General features: G+C 34.5%; 1 pseudogene; it reads right to left on the bottom strand.

The window, feature by feature from the left end:
- Window positions 1-16,902, bottom strand: part of LOC141424858 (cytochrome P450 2C18-like) — a 408,512-nt pseudogene that overhangs the window by 223,380 nt on the left and 168,230 nt on the right.

The raw sequence follows: 16,902 nt of genomic DNA, 5'->3' as shown, positions 1-16,902 counted from the left end.
ATGAGGACAAGTCACTGGGAAGAATAAAAATTATGTTTAGCACTTGTGACCCTGCTTTGGTGTGACTGTGAAAAAAATGAAAATTTGGTCTACAGTTTTTACTTCATTATCCATCTAAGAGCCAAGTATACATTAATGCTTTCACATTGGAAGACATATGACTTGAGTGTTTTCTTCATGTATTCTTAGTGTTACCTTTCTGCCCCAATAAGAACAAAATTCCCAGAAAGCATCCCCTTTTCTATTACTTTTCTATTTTCCACAAATTGTTGCATTCTGAGTATATGTGATAGCCTGAAGTTAGTACCCCAATTATTCTCCAGTACATAGACAGTTGAATATCTCCATATTACACATTCCCATAATTTATATTATTTCCTTCAGTCTTGAAATGTATTAAATGAGAAATGGCACCACTCTTTGCATTTCTTCATTTTCTCTCCCAGAGGAAGCCCCATTGTCGGGCAATATCAACCTACCATGTTAAAGTCTATGTGCACATATATATCTGTATACACAGAAGTACATAGACATCCATTCACACATAATATATATTGTGTATACACACATTATATATGGATAAATATTTATAAAATTGTGCTCATAGTATATAAACTTTGCACATGATTTTTTTTCTACTAAACACAATGCCAGAAAACACCTCAATATGATACAAACATAGGATGTGCTTAATTAGGTTTAAATTTTAGTAATTTTTACTTATGCAAAACACCATAAAAATTATATCTATTTATGGCATATCATAAAATATTTTGTCACATGCATACATTGTTTATTGTTTTCATTTGGGTAAACACATATAACTGGAATGTTAATCATGTCATTGTAGTAAAAGCATTCAAGCTCCTTTGTCTGTGCCTTGCTAATTGCTTTTAACAAAGAGTTACATGTCTGTTTATGTCATAAGCAACATTATATTTATATAGCTATATAATATTCTATTGTATACCTGTACCTCATTTACTTTTCCATACTTAAGAAGATTGGTACTTCAGTTGGTTTGTATATTGAGGGTATAGTGAAAAGTTCCATAGTAAACATGAGAGTGTAAATATGCTGCACTTCATAGTGGTTGATGTTCAATTGGATACATCCAAGGATTGGGAGTATTGGATCATATGATATTCCTATCTTCAATTCATGAAGAATTTACAGACTATTTTCCATACTAGATATACTCAGAGTTCCCATTCCTCCACATCCTTGCCACCACCATCACCTATTGTCTTTTTGGGAATAGCCATTCATAATGTGATGAGCTTATATCTCCTTGCTTTTTGATTAGCTCTCCTTTGACCAGTTTTAGAGCTACGATTTCATCACTAGATGGTGGCCTAAGTTTAGGTTTGCTATGAATCCTCTGCTGAAATGCTGTTCCTTTATCAAAAAAGCTGCTATCCAAGCCCAAGTACATAAGTCATACTTGCTACATGGTTTGGCATGAAATGGAAGAGTATCTAAGGAAGGTAGTCCTTCCTACAAGACCTCTGTGGGACCAAGATAAACACTGAAACATTGTCTAAGATCACAAGCCTGTGATTAAACACTGCAATTCTGACTCTAGGCAGAAGGACCATGAAAGATCAGCTCTAAACTTTTATGCTAAAGCTTCATGTCAACCTCCATCTCTTCATCAAAATAGACATTTACACTTTTTGCTTTTTGCCTGGGTTAAGGGAGGAAGTCCCTATGTTGTCCTGTGGCTACTAATACCACAATGTTTTGTCATACCCTCAGACCACAGTGAGACCAGCGCAGTGCTAGGGTTGGATAAAGCTTAACCGTACTATGTGCTTGTGACTGTTGAGGAAGACTTGTGCTTCAAGAGCCCCATATGCAATCACAAGTGCTGCTGGCTGGAACAGAAATCTCATAGATAGAGGAAATGGGTTTCTACCTGGTTACATGGCTCTTCCAGAGTTGCTATCCTCAGGTATTACCCTGGTGTCAGCAGCCATTATGATATGGCTCATGTTAGGTGCCACAACCCTGACACTACTTCAAGGCAATGCCCTGTGCTTCTTACCCTGGCTTATGTCCAGTGAACAGACTTTTTCCATGCTAAGTTACCTTAATTATGATAGTGATTGTGAAGTCAAACACATGGACACCAAGGGTGACACTATGTTGATTTATATCTTATTCTCATAGCCACAAGTACGTCCAAGCCTGGCACTAGTTCAGTCTAAATATAAATCTTCCCCATTGAAGGCCGGGTCTTCTGGACTTTACAAGTGTAGAGGCTTCATCTGCAAGCTGTGGACTAAACATAGGGACTTTGTTTTTTGGTCATGGTTGTACTTCACTGAGTTTGACCCAAAACAAATCCAGAGCAAATTTTCTTGCTCTACACTTCAGCAACTGAATTGATGCTCGTCTCTTTCTTATCAGAATTTTAAGAAGTGAAGTTGGTGGCAGATCCTTGACTGCCAGGCTAATACACTTCAAGAGCCTTAGTACACAAGTGTATCAAAGGGCAGGAGTAAAAGAGATCCATTCACCAAGTGATTTCATCATGATCTGCCTTGTGCTGGTTTCAAGTCCATGGCTTGGAAATAATTCCTCACCCTTCCCCCTAGAAGGTATCTCTTTTCCTCCTTCCTGGCTTGGATTTGAGGAGGGTTGAGGCAAAAAGTTCATTCCTTCTTACTTCCTTCCATATTTCTTTTCTTTTTCTTATACTAAAATTGTTCTTCATCTGGATTCAACATAATATGTCTACAGGGAGATGCTCCCTGGAGGATCTTACTCATCCACCATTTTGATCTACCCTTCAAAACTGTATCTTAAGTAACATACTGGTAGCACCTACCATATTAGGAAAAGTTAATAAATTGATGAAAGGATGAAATTATGAATATCATACTCCATTAAGAGCATATTTGCAAAATACATAACTTATAATTCCTATTCCTTCCCTCCTTACTTTCTCCCTGCTTCTTAAAAATTTATTGGTGAAATTAACAATAGCTGTTTTATAGCTATATAGGAGAAATGATTTAAAGAATATTAACATATTTGGAGTCCTAGGTTCATCAGTTCATCCTTTTAAAAAAATTATTCATTTATTCACATGTGCATACATTGTTTGGGTCATTTCTCCCCCTTAACCCTGACCTCCACCCTCTCACCCCACCTCACTTCCAGGCAGAACCTGTTCTGTGCTTTTCTCCAGTTCCATTGAAGAGTAGAAATAATCAATAATAAGAAGTGCATAGCAATTTTGCTGGTTGAGATAAGAATAGCTATACAGAGAGATTCCTAGCATTGCTTTCATGTACAAATGTGTTACAACCCAAGTTGATTCATCTCTAACTGATCTTTACACTGGTTCCTGATCCCCTTCTCATGTTGATCTCTGTCACTTTAAGCTTTCTGTATTAATTCCTCTAGAGTAGGGACATCAAATGGTTTCATGTAAATAATTTGAAGTAAATGACATTCAGTGTACAAACATCCACTTCTCTATACACATGTGATTTTCAAATCTATGTATCCAAACAACAATAAATATCTAAACTATGTGTAATCATTCACAAAAGAATATTAGATAGTGCAATGGATGTCTATAAAATTCCTTAGAATAAAGACTCTTCATGTAAACCCAATTATAAACACAATGAGGTATAATTATATGCCTGTACATGCCAATACACAAATGATATTTTTAATTATATTCTTTTATTGTAATACCAAAAATTAGGTTCAAGAATGTTTATAACAGCATTATCCATAAAAGTTCCTAGTGGGAGTAACCCATATGTCCATTATACAATGGAAAAAGTTAAATTTGGTAATAGTCTTAAAACACTATTCATAAATCTTTCTGTTATTATTTACAAAATATGAATGCATATTAAAATATAATTTTAGGTAGTAACAGATAAATGTCATTAAGTTTATTTTATCCAAAATAAGATAATGTTGTTCTCTTACTGTTTTAAGTTTGAGTTTGTTCATTCAGATCTCAGAGCTCTATAATCAGGCAGCAAATTACTGCTTTTTTGTTCTGGGTAGAATTCATCAATATCTGAACATATGCAAGTCCTTAAAATTAAATTTTCTGTCCCCTCTATTAATCAATGGATTGTTCAATTAGTAAATCAACATTAATTTTCAAAGTCGCTGAAGACACATGAGATCCAGTCTGAACACTATCACCCTGCAGTTGATCCTTGGTCAAAGACACAGAGATGATGAGTGGCAACTTATTAACACCTAAAATAGGAGCAATGTTACTTTAAATTATTTGAGAGTGAACTCCTGCACTGATGTTCCTAAGACCTGAGATATATTAGTCATTGTTCCTTTAAAAATCATTTTCCTATTTTTTCATGATTTTACTTTCAATAAAATTTTGTTGTTGCTTTTGAAAAAAAAATACATATATTTGACTAATAATTATATTATCAGGTTATTAAAATGAAGGTCAAATATTATTTCAATAAACAGCAGAACCCAGATGACTCCAGATACCACAACTTATTTATCCATAGTAAAATAAGCAATAATTTGATACCTGACTCATATGACTCTAAACTCCAAATCATCACCTTATTTTATGTAAAACAAATCCAATAATTTTCTGTGAACAATAACATCATTTAATGCCCTAAGAATGAGTTGTCCTTGCTTTCCTCCTCTTCTTGTTGGCTTAGGTAATGTCTCTGCATTGATCTTTCTTCTTAAAGAGTGTAATAAACATAGATCATTTAAAGAAAGTAGGGTTCTTTGAAATTAACTAATGTAAGCATTACTTTATTTTTTAAAAAAAGAGCAAATGGGGTCAATGTGAGATTGTCACCAGTGAGTCAGTAATTTATCAAGATTCAGTTGATTATGGCCTCTATTCTGTCTCACTTTTCACTGTTTTTTACTTTCATCAATCAGTAGCACAGCATATATTGACTATTGTGTATTTATAATAAGACTTGAAGTCAGGTCAAGGAGGGTCAGTTCTCTGATCTTGATCTATTTCATTATTGTAGTTGGGCCTTGTGACTGTTGATATTAGCACTACAATCAGATTACTAATACATGGATTTTGGATTTTGGTTATGATTATATTGTATCTATAGATATAAGCAATAAGACTGACAACAATAATGAACCTTCCTGTTTATTAACAAAGTGTATTTCCCAATTATGTAATAAAGGGTATCCAAACTGTGCATAGCCATTCATAATAAACAATTCAATATTGCAAATTGTTATCTGAAAAGATTCTCAACATCATCAGTCATTACAAAAAAAGTCATAAATGACTGCATGTTCACCAGGAAATTTAAAATAAAAATGTTTTATCCTATTAAGTGTTGCTAAAGAAATGACTTATTTGACATGCTTATAGTGAAGTTATAAATTGCCTAGCTAGTTCAAACTTTTAGGCAATATTTACGAAAATAAAATACATGTGTATCGAAAAATTATATTTCTATGTATGTATTGAATATATGTCATTTATTGGGATGCAAATAGTTACATATTAGAAGTGTGGTAATAGCATGGTCCAGAAAAGTCCACAAATAGGAGCAAATCCTATCTCCATAGAACAATGGAAAATAAACTTTAAGATAGTTATAAAAATAAATATTCAGGAACAAAAGCACTTAAGGAGAAACAGCTGTTCTTCTTCCAGGGCTGTGCCAATCTCAGAAAAACAGGGATAAAAAGCTGCAAGAGGAGATCCAAGCTGATATACAGTGTGGCAGAGTTGGGTCTAAAAGCAGAAGTATTGCATAACACTTGGAAGACTTTTGGGTTTTGTGAAAATGATCCCAAAATATTAGGAGTTAATAATAATAATATCAACTTAGTTATCTGCAGAGTTTTCTCTAACAGGAATCAGTAGCACAAGGAAAGCAAGAGGAAGTGAACTGGACATTTTCAAAGCCAGTGAAACAGAAGAGAGAGAGAAGGAGGGAGGGAGAGAGGGACAAAGAGACATGGAAGCATTATACTAGTTAATAGCTAAGAGTAATAAAACATAATCTGGAAAGCCAGGAATCAGACAAGACATTGAAAAATATGGACAGGCCCAATGAGGAGCTATCAATGAACTGAAAAGTATGTCTGATTTAAGCACTGTTACATTTAGAAATTGAGTCAACAAACAAGAAGAAATGTAGCAGTAGACACGGGGTGAGATAACTTAGTTATGATTGTGCCACATATGTAGAAACACAGGCAATCTGCAATTCTAATACTCTGATTACTGGAAGGCTAAGATTTCCAAAGAGGAGTGTAGATAAAAAAAAGCACTCACCTTTGGAATAAAGAATTCTCTGAATCAAATATCCTTAGTCAGTGAACAAGGCCCACCTGTGGGGAGGAGATCAACAAACCTCTGGATCTCATGAACCACAGCATCCATGTACAGCATATGGCTCCTGTTCTACATGCAAGGGCTCTGGGTTCTGCCAATCACATGTTCAATCTCTTCCTGGATTTTAGCTGATGGGCAAGAATCAGAATTTATATGAAAAAGAAAATAAATATATTTTACATAATGTCTTTGTAATTGTTATTTTTTAACCATTGTGTGTTTAAAGTTCTATGTGCCCTTTTAATAATAGCTTGTCCTTGTGGATTATAAGGGAGGACAGTGAAATGAACAATGTTCCATTTTTTACAAAATTGTTTAAATTGACAACCATATAAGCAGGTCCATTGTCTGTTTTAAGCTTAGAAGGCACTCCCATAACTGCAAAACATTGTAAAAGAGAGGCAATTATAGCACAAATATTTTCATTATGTTGAGGAACAGCCCAAATGAATTTAGAAAATGTATCAATAACAACATGTAAACATGGTTGCTGTGGAAAGAAGTTATGTGAGTCAAATCCATTAGTCATAACTTATTAGTATGTACACCTCGAGAATTAGTACCAGATGGGTGAAATCTAAAATGTAAAGGAGCACGTACAGGACAAGATTTAACTATATAATGACTAGTATGAAGAGGGATTTTATAATGCACATGTAATCTGTTGGCATTAATATGTAAATGCTGATGTTCTTCTTCAGGGGAAGAAAACACTGTACATGTAAGTTTATCTGTAACATCATTTCCTCACACTAGAGGTCCAGGCAGATTAGAATGAGCCTTAATATGAGTAACATATGAGGTATAAGTGCAAGTTTGTATTAGATGTTGTAATGTGGATAATAATGTTTTCATAGCTTTAGAAGTAGTAGAAGTAAGAGCAATTTCAGTAGCAGAAAACAGTCCTACTACATAAGCTGAATCTGAGACAATATATAATGGTTTATCTATAATTTTTTGCAATAAATAAATCAGAACTTCTAATTCTACCTGTTGTGAAGAAGAATAATTAGTTTGAATAGTGTCATGTAAATCATGTCCATGTATGCCTCCTTTACCACATGATGATCCATCTATACAATAAACTGAAGCACAAGATATAGGATTTAATTTTACTATAGTATTAACAATAAATGGAGTTCATTTAAAAAAATCCCACAACTTACCTGTTGGGTAATGATTACCTATGTATCCATAATAATTGCTTATACTATTACTTAAATTATCATTAAGGGGTAACGGATTTTCAAACTGGTTGTTAGTAAGGGATAAAATAATGATTTGTGGATCAAATCCCAAAATCTGTAGGCATCTTGTTCTTCCCTGTATAATTAAAGAGGATATTAAATCAATATATGAAGTTAACACTTTAGTTTCTCTTTGTTTTAAATATAACTATTTTAAAGGAGAGTTCTCTCAGGCTAAAATTCCTGTAGGAGAATGTGGAGAATTAAAGATTAACAAGAAAATAGGTTTTAAAAGATCAAATCTTGTTAGAAAGGCAGTCTGTAACTGTGACTCAAACAATTGTAATTCATTTTCAGGAACAAATGTTAAAGTCCGAGTGCTGTCCAGGGTGGTATCACCTTCTAAGATAGAAAACAAGTTAGTAAGTTTATAATTTGGTATACCTAAAGAAGGATGAAGCCAATTAATGTCTCTTAGTAACTCTTGAAAGTCATTCGGAGTTGTCAATGAGTCTCTTCACATGGCAGATTTTTGAGGACGAACAGTGAGTCACTCAACTGTATGACCTAAATATTGAAAAGGAGTAGTAGTTTGTATTTTTTCAGGAGTTATTACCAATCCTCCTATTTATAAATCTTTTGGTGTGGTTTTAAAATTTTTATGTAATTGTTTAAAACATGTGTGAGAAATTAGAATGTCATCCATATAGTGGATGATATATGCATCAGGAAATGTTACTCTAATAGGTTGTAATATTTTTTCTACAAAATACTAACACATAGTGGGGGAATTAGTCATACCCTGTGGCAGCACTGTCCATTGATATCTTTGTAAAGTTCTTGCTGATTTAAGCTAGGAACAGAAAATGTATACCTTTCCCTAGCTTTGAGATGTATACATATAGTATAAAAGCTATCTTGTAAATCTAAAGCAATCAAAGGCCATTCTTTAGGAATATATGCAGGAATAGGCAATCCAGGTTGTAAAGCTCCCATAGTCACCATAGATGCATTTACATTTCTTAAATTTATAAGAAGTCCCCATTTTCCTGGCTTTTTCTTAATAACAAACACTGGGTAAATCCAAGGAGAAAAGGAAGGTTCTATATGTTTGTGCTCTAATTGTTCTTGAACTAATTGTTTTAAAGCCTGTAATTTTTCATTATTCAGGGGCCACAATATGAAAATCATAGGGAATCTACCCAGAATCATTGCTCCATCTTGTCAAGTATTCTCTACAAAAAGGAAAAGCAGGACCATAAGTTACACAAGCCTTTTTAAAGTCTTTTATAAGATGCATATCCAATCCATTGTAAGTGTTATTGCTATTCATATTAAATTTAACAGGAAACAGCAGTCACAATTCATGTGGCTGTGGGGGGATAGGAATGCAAGCTATTAATGGAGGGTCATTCTTTCTTCCCAAGGCCTTGTTGGGGCGAATATGTAAGTAACACATTTCCTCTTTAATGATCCTCCTTTCAGGATGTTCATTCCAATCCTCCTTCTCTGGTTACAGATTTAACCAGAGCCCAGGTTATCCAAAAATGAACAAGTATCTTTTCTCCCTGTCTGTATGCCTTTTCAACATTTTTATGTGCTCACTCCCAAACTTCTTTATCTAAAGTACCTGCCTCAGGAAACCAAGGACTATACTCACAAATTACTTCTAAGCAGTACTTTAACTGCTGTTTGGAAACTCGAGTTCCTCCTTGTAATAAAAAATGATGCAGAAGTGAAAGAAAAGGCTGGACTCTGCACTGATTTTGACCTATCCTGTCTCACTTACCTCCTTCTGTGAGGGTCTTCACGTCACTTTGAAAATTCTCCTTCAGTTTCCTGTTTGGGCGCCAATTATAATGCTGTTTACTGGTGGAACCTGGGTGACCAAAGCCGGAAAGGATGAGGGGACTGACTACTGAGTCCTGTTCAATTGCCCCTTTAATGAATTATATATTGCTTTCCATAAACTCCTTTTACACAGAGAGCATTTGGTTAGAAAAAGCATGCTAAGTATTGCATGTCAAGGTTACATTAGTACAGGAAAGCACAGTTAAAATTAACTCTTTTTTATGTCCCCTTTAAAATGGGAACAGAGAAGCAGGAGAAGCACACGATCAGCATAACTTTCTTATTTACATCTGAAGGACACGAAGCCACCTGGAAACCTTGAATACTGTTTTTCTGGACGTCTGGCTTTCTCACAAGGCCACATACCAACTCACACAGGCAAGGTCTGTTCTGAGACTTTTGCCCTAGTTCCTTGGGGTTTTCTCACAAGACCAGATGCTGACTCACACAGGCAAGGTCCCTCTGCTGACTCATACAGTCTTAATCATTGTCACAATTGTGATGAGAAATAGGAAAATGATCTGTTCTTCTCTCTATAAAGTGGAAAAAAGACAGAAGTTCCCCTCATGTGGGGCAAATTGGAAATTCTTTAAATATGTGAAATTCATTTCTATACTCTACTTGTCTATCTTGTGAAATTTTTTGATGGACTTTGAGATCTACCATCTTGAAAAAATAAGTAATGTAATATAGTTTAAATATGTGTATGACAGTTTAGGTTATAAACATGTAAATTCCAAGAATGCAAAAAGTACCCAGTCCAGTAAATGCTTAATAAACAAAATAATAATATAAGATACTTAGGTGATTCAGTACTAACAATGTATGCCCAAAAAATGTATGCATAAATAAATGAATTTAAAAAATGACAGGATTGAGTATTTCTGAATGTGAAGCCTAAAATATTTAACACAATCCTCTTTCATATGTCAATCTCTGTTCTAGAGTAATAGAACAAAGCAACTTTAATAAATGAAAAAATAAGAGAACAGATGGAATATAACAGTTTCAGAAGGTAAAAATATGGCTGACACACCATACTATTCATTGCATTTCTTAATAATTCCTCTAAATTGTTCTAATTACAGGGTATTATTTTGTGTAGTTTACAAAAAAAAAAACAGTGGAAAGAAGTAAATATATGTTAAGGATACCATAGTAACATGCAGTCTTTCCCATATTATCTCTCTGGAAGACATAGGTATCAGAGCAATGGAGTGTTAGTCAGGAAGCTGAGGTCCCACAGCTGCTTCTTAGTGGATTCACAATATTAAACAAATATTATTAGAATCTGTCACCCCTTTTCCAATGTGGCAATGCTTTATTTCTACTTATGTCAAGCAGTATTTATCTACTACTTGAAGAATGTGATTTAGTAATGGAGCATATGAAAATTCTGTAGATGGTTGTAAGAAGGAACAGGAGCTGTGTGTATGTGTACACTCCTGCAATCACAGTATTCAGAATGCTGAGGCAGTGTATTCACAGTATAAGATCAGCCTGAGTTACACAAGAAGACATGAAGAAGTCTGGAATACAAAAAACAATGTGGATTGCAATACACAAGTGCATGAAAGTAATGCTAGTAATTTCACTGTATAGCTATCTTTACCTCAAACTAGCAAATACAATATATCTTTCTTATTATCTCCTATGTTTTCTCTTCAACAAAATCAGAGAACAAGAGGGCAGAACAGGTTCTGCCAGGAAATGGGTGGGGGCAGGGAGGACTGCGGGAGGTGTGGCACCAAGAACGTATCCACATGTAAGTAAATGTAAAAATGCTAATTTAAAAGGATAAAAAAGAAGTAGAAGGAGAAAGAGAAGGTGCAGAGGAGGATGAGCAACTGGAAGAGGAGGAGCATGAAGAAAAAAAAGAAAACTTTCTCATGTAGAAAGTGACTTTTTCTAGAGGAATATGCAGTAGAATGGCATAGCAAAGGATGAGATTGGAAGAAAAAAAAGCAAAATATACATAGATGCAGTTCAAGAAAATAAAAATCCAGAAGGAAAGTAAAAGTGGAAGTGATAAGAAAACATTACACTAGAAATATGAATAATTTAAAGATTCATAAAATAATATACACTGTTTCTACCAATAATCAATATTTGTTTTATAATAATTCATGAGGTTATTTTGTGAAATATGTGTCATGTGGAAAAATATGGAAGACCATATTCACAATGTGTGCTATCAAATGGACCATTTAGGCTGTTTTTAAATTGTGCTATTCACCAGCAATCTCCCATTTATAACAGATGAGGAGAGCACTGCAAAGTAGAAATTTTGGTGTTGATTTTATGGAATTAATATTCATGAAGTTTGCTCCTAGTGAAAATGTAAAATGCCTCAATTCAAACCATGACATTCATTAGTGAAGGAAATAACCTCACACATGAGAACACAATAAAAAAGAGGTGGATAAAATTTCATATCTGAGAGGAGGTATGTTTGTAAGGAAATATATGTTTATCAAAAAGAATATAGACGTGAAACATGGATAACCACACTTGTAGTCTCAGCTTTCCAGTAATAGAGGCAGCAGGATCATGAGGTTGAGGCCAGTCTAGGCTAAACAACAAATTCAAGTCTAGCCTATGCTACAGAGAGAGACCCTGTCTCAAAACAGCTAGGGATTGGAAATGAATTTAATGATAGAGTACTTACCTACCATACTCAAAGTCTTGGGTTAAATCCCCACAAAACAAAACAAAAGATATATTAAAAAGGATTTTTTTCATTTGGGCTATAATATTTTTCTATTGAAGAGTGAGTCTTTTATTTAATTGTTTATACATACATTTGTGTGTATATACATTGTTTGAGGCAGGTCTCACTCCTGCCCCCTCACCCCCCAACCCCTCGCTTCCAGGCAGAAACTGTTCTGACCTCTTTTCCAATTTTGTTGAAGAGAAAACATAAGAGATAATAAGAAAGACATAGAATTTTTGTGAGCTTGAGATAAAGATAGCTATACAGAGAGAATGCAAGCATTGCTTCATTGCACATGTGTATTACAACCTGAATTGGTTCATTTCTACCAGACCTCTTCACTACTTCTCAGTCACCTTCCCATAGTGGCTTCTGTCAGTTTAATATTACTAGCTCTTCTACCGTGGGCACATCAAATACTTTCAAGTTTTAGGTTTCCTTCTCTTTCCTTATTCTCCTCTACATGTTCTCCACCTAGTGTCCAATAATATTACTGCATTTCTTTTAGGTCTGTAATCTTCATATGAAGGAAAACATATGATTTTTGGACTTGAAGAGCCTGGCTAACAGCACTTAAGATGATGTTCTCCAGTTCCATACATTTATTTGTGAATGACAAAATTTCACTCTTCCTGTGGCTCAGTAAAATGCCATTGTGTATAAATACCACATTATCTTAATCCATCTGTTGGTAATGGGGCATCTTGGCTGTTTCCATAACTTGGTTATTGTGAATAGTGCTGCAATAAACATGGGTATTCAGGTGCCTTTGGAATAACCTGAGTGACATTTCTTTGGGTATATCCCTAGGAGTGGTATTTCTGGATCGTATGATAGATCTATGTTTATTTTTTTTAAGAAAGCTCCATTTTGTTTTCCAAAGTGGTTGTACTAGCTTACATTCCCACCAGCAGTGTATGAGGGTTTCTTCTTCCCCATATCTTTGCCAACATTAGTTGTTGATGGTGTTTTTGATGATAGCTAGACTAACAGAAGTGAGGTGGAATCTTAATGTGGTTTTGATTTGCATTTTCTTTATGGCCAGAGATGGTGAGCATTTTTTCATTTGCTTTCTGGCCATTTGAATTTTTTCCTTTGAAAAAGTTCTGTTTAGTTCAGTTCTCCACTTCTTAATTGGTTCACTGGTTTTGGGAGAGTTTAGTTTTTTGAGCTCCCTGTATATTCTGGTTATCAGTCCTTTGTCTAATGTATACTCAGTGAATATTTTCTCCCACTCTGTGGGTCATTTCTTCAGTTTAGAGCCCATTTCTTTTGTTGTGCAGAAGCTTTTAATTTCATGTAGTCCCATTTGTCTATCCTTTCTCTTACTTGCTGGGCTGCTGCAGTTCTACTGAGTTATTCTTTGCCTATACTATTGCTTCCAGAGTATTCCCTGCTCTTTCCTGTACTAACTTCAGAATTTCATGTCTGATATTAAGGTCATTAATCCACTTTGAATTGATACTAGTGCAGCGTGATAGGCATGGATCTAGTTTCAGTTTTCTGCAGGCAGATAACCATTTTTCCCAGCAACTCTTGTTTAAGAGGCTCTCTATTCTCCATCGTATGTTTTTGATGCCTTGGTCAAAGTAAGGTGGGTATATCTGTGTGAATTCATATCTTGGTCCTCTATCTTGTTCTACTGGTCTTCATATCTGTTTTTGTGCCAGCACCATGCTGTTCTTATTGCTGTGGCTCTGTAGTATAGTTTGAAGTTGGGTAATGTGATACCTCCAGCTTTGCTCTTCTTACTGGGTATTTTCTTGGCTATTCATGGTCAAATGAACTTTTGGGTAGATTTTCCAATCACTGTGATCAACGGGACTTTGTAGGGGATTGCATTGAACATGTAGATTGCTTTTTATAGTATAGCTATTTTTATTATGTTGATTCTACCAATCCATGGTAGAATCATGTAGTCTTCACCTTCTGTAGTCTTCCTCAGTTTCTTTCTTCAGAGGTTTGTAGTTCTCCTTGGAAAGGTCATTCACATCCTTTGTTAAGTTTACTTATTGGATTTTTTGATGCCATTGTAAATCTAATTGTTTTCATATATTCTTTCTCAATTTGTTCATTGTTTGTGTATAAAAAGGCTAGTGATTTTTGTAAGTTGTAAGTTTTGTATCCTGCTGCATTGCTAAAGCTGTTTTTGGTGTTTAGGAGTTTTGGGGTCTTTTAGGTATAGGATCATGTTGTCTGCAAATAAGGAAACTTTAATAGTTTCTTTACCTATTTGTATTCCTTTTATTACTTCTTCTTGCCTTATTGTTTTGGCTAGGAATTCCAGAACTAGGTTGAATAGAAGTGGGTTGAGTGGGCACCCTTGTCTTGTTCCTGATTTTAGGGGAAATTGTTTCAGTTTTTCTCCATTAATTATGATGTTGGCCTCATGTCTGTCATATATATCCTTTATAAGAATGAGTCTTTTTGATAGAAGAATGCTATAGGTTTGTCAATTACATCCTTGTGTTGTTAATGCATTTGAGTACAAACAGCTTTTGAAGGGAAGATGGAATGTGGCTCAATAATAGAGTGCCAGCTTAGCATTCATCAAGTACTGGGTTAAATATTCACCAATATAAAACAAATATCTTTGGAAAAGATATATTTGTCTGATCAGAGAAGTTACATGGAAAAAAGGAGGATAATTTTGTCCACATCCTAAAACAAGTGTTATTGCATCTGTCCCAACCCAAATCAAAGATTCTGCACCATTCCATGGAAAATAATGACTACTCCTTTCTGATCTTTGTTGTTGTTTGTATATTTCATTCTGTTTTACTTTTACTGTGAACTAATTTAAATGAAATTAATCCAATGATAGGCAAATGTACTCCCGATGGAACTTTTTCTCCTACATTATCTAGGAAAGCAAAGGACAGAATAGTTATCTGTGTTTTCTCCCAACTTCTATGACTTCACATGTCCATCTCCTCCAATCATACCTGAGATCTCTGGATGCTAAACAGGAGCAAAAGTCCATATCTCATTGTGAAACTTACTGTCTCTGTTCCAGCAATAAACATATCCCATATGGTGATAGGTACGGTTTCTACTGTAAACTAAGACTGTTTATTGTGGTTTTTTTTCTCTAGAAATGATGCGTGAGAATTACTTGGTTTAAAAAAAGCCTCACTAGAAACATAAAACAATTCAATGTAATATAGGTACTTGAAAAGTTAGGGCATATATTACAGAATACCATAGCTAAAGGTAAAGTTAGAATGACATTAAAGTCCTTCACAATGACAACTGTAAGAGTTAAGATTATCAAAGTCTTTTATGATACTGTTCCATCACATCAATCATAGCAAATCAGTTCTAACTATTTATTTCAAACATAAATTGTATTAAGACACTACCTGATACTCATTCTTAATCTAGGGTTTATTGTCTATTCTCGTGTGTCTGAATATTTCATATAAGTCTTCAGTGCTAAACCCCCCAAAACTGCATCATTCTTCTTGACCATATCATGCTTTACACCCTATAACCTTCTTCAATTATAATCAAGATACTTTCCTTAAAACCTCCATTCACTTAGTCATTATAATTATCATTTCCTGAAATTGTTTTATCCTACTTCTTAATCATAGGCAGTTTCCTCACAACTTACCTGAACTGTGAACATTTCCTGGAGTCTGTACAAAGTGAAGCTTTTCCAAATTTGTATCCATTCCTATGTCCCCTATTCATTATATCTTCCACTCATAAAGATTAGTTTGCATGCAGTGACATGTTATCATCAATCTTTGATGGGTATATATATGTTTCAGTCTGCCCCTAAATAAAGAATTATCATTAAGCTTCTTACTCAGGAGGTAGAGATTGGAAGAATCATGGTTCTAGGCCAGACAAGGCAAAAGTTACAAATATTCTATATCAATCAATAAAATCTGGATATGGTGGCACACACCTATAATTCCAACTATGTTGGAAGCATAAAGATCAGAATCATAGTCCAGACTAAACTATACATGAAAACAAGACACTATACAAAAAATACTAAAGCAAAAATATCTGAGTGTTTGGTTCAAGTGATAAAGCACCTGCCTAGAAATGCTCTAAGATCAAATGCCAACTAACAAATTTCCTATTCTTAGTCCACTGAGAATTTGACTTGGACAAACACTAGTTTGGACAAGCAATGAATATTCATACAGGAAGTGTTAAATTCAGTATCCTGGATTCACCAAAAAAAAAATAAAATAAACACAAAGACAATCTATGAGTCACATAACTCCCAAAAATGAACTATCAAGTCAGAGTCACATTATACCTTTTCCACTCTTATCAGAAAATATTAAAGTCCTGAGGTTTATTAAGGTCCAGAGATTTGTGACATTCCATTATTTTCTCAAAAGTAAACTTTATTTGCTCAGCAACAATTTTAAAGTATTTGTGATGATTTCCTGGGAGATAATGTAAAACCAAGAAAGCATTGTAGACCTGAAAGAGGAAAGAATCTTTATGAACTCACTGGAGAAACCCTTATAGAACCTTACTTGGTGGCAGATATTTTGTGATATGCTAAGTAAAGATGGATGAGATGATCGTGCAGTAAAAACATTTAGAATTTGAGGGACAGTACACTGATAAAATTATCAAACTCACCATCTGTATAGCAACTTCTTAAGCACTTAGAATGCCTTCTCAATCACAACTTTCTGAAGGAATTTGGTTGACAATCACCTGTCTTCTGATGAGAAGGTTGGGATTCAGAATGGCAGTCTACAAGTCTAAGACAGCAAAATATTGATATCAATTCTATAATCCAGTTTTTCTCTCAGTTTACCCCACACATA

Source organism: Castor canadensis, chromosome 7, assembly GCF_047511655.1.
Source record: "Castor canadensis chromosome 7, mCasCan1.hap1v2, whole genome shotgun sequence".
In the NCBI taxonomy this organism is placed as follows: Eukaryota; Metazoa; Chordata; class Mammalia; order Rodentia; family Castoridae; genus Castor; species Castor canadensis.
Note: the sequence above shows the minus strand (reverse complement) of the source record. Positions and strands in the feature narration are given on the sequence as shown.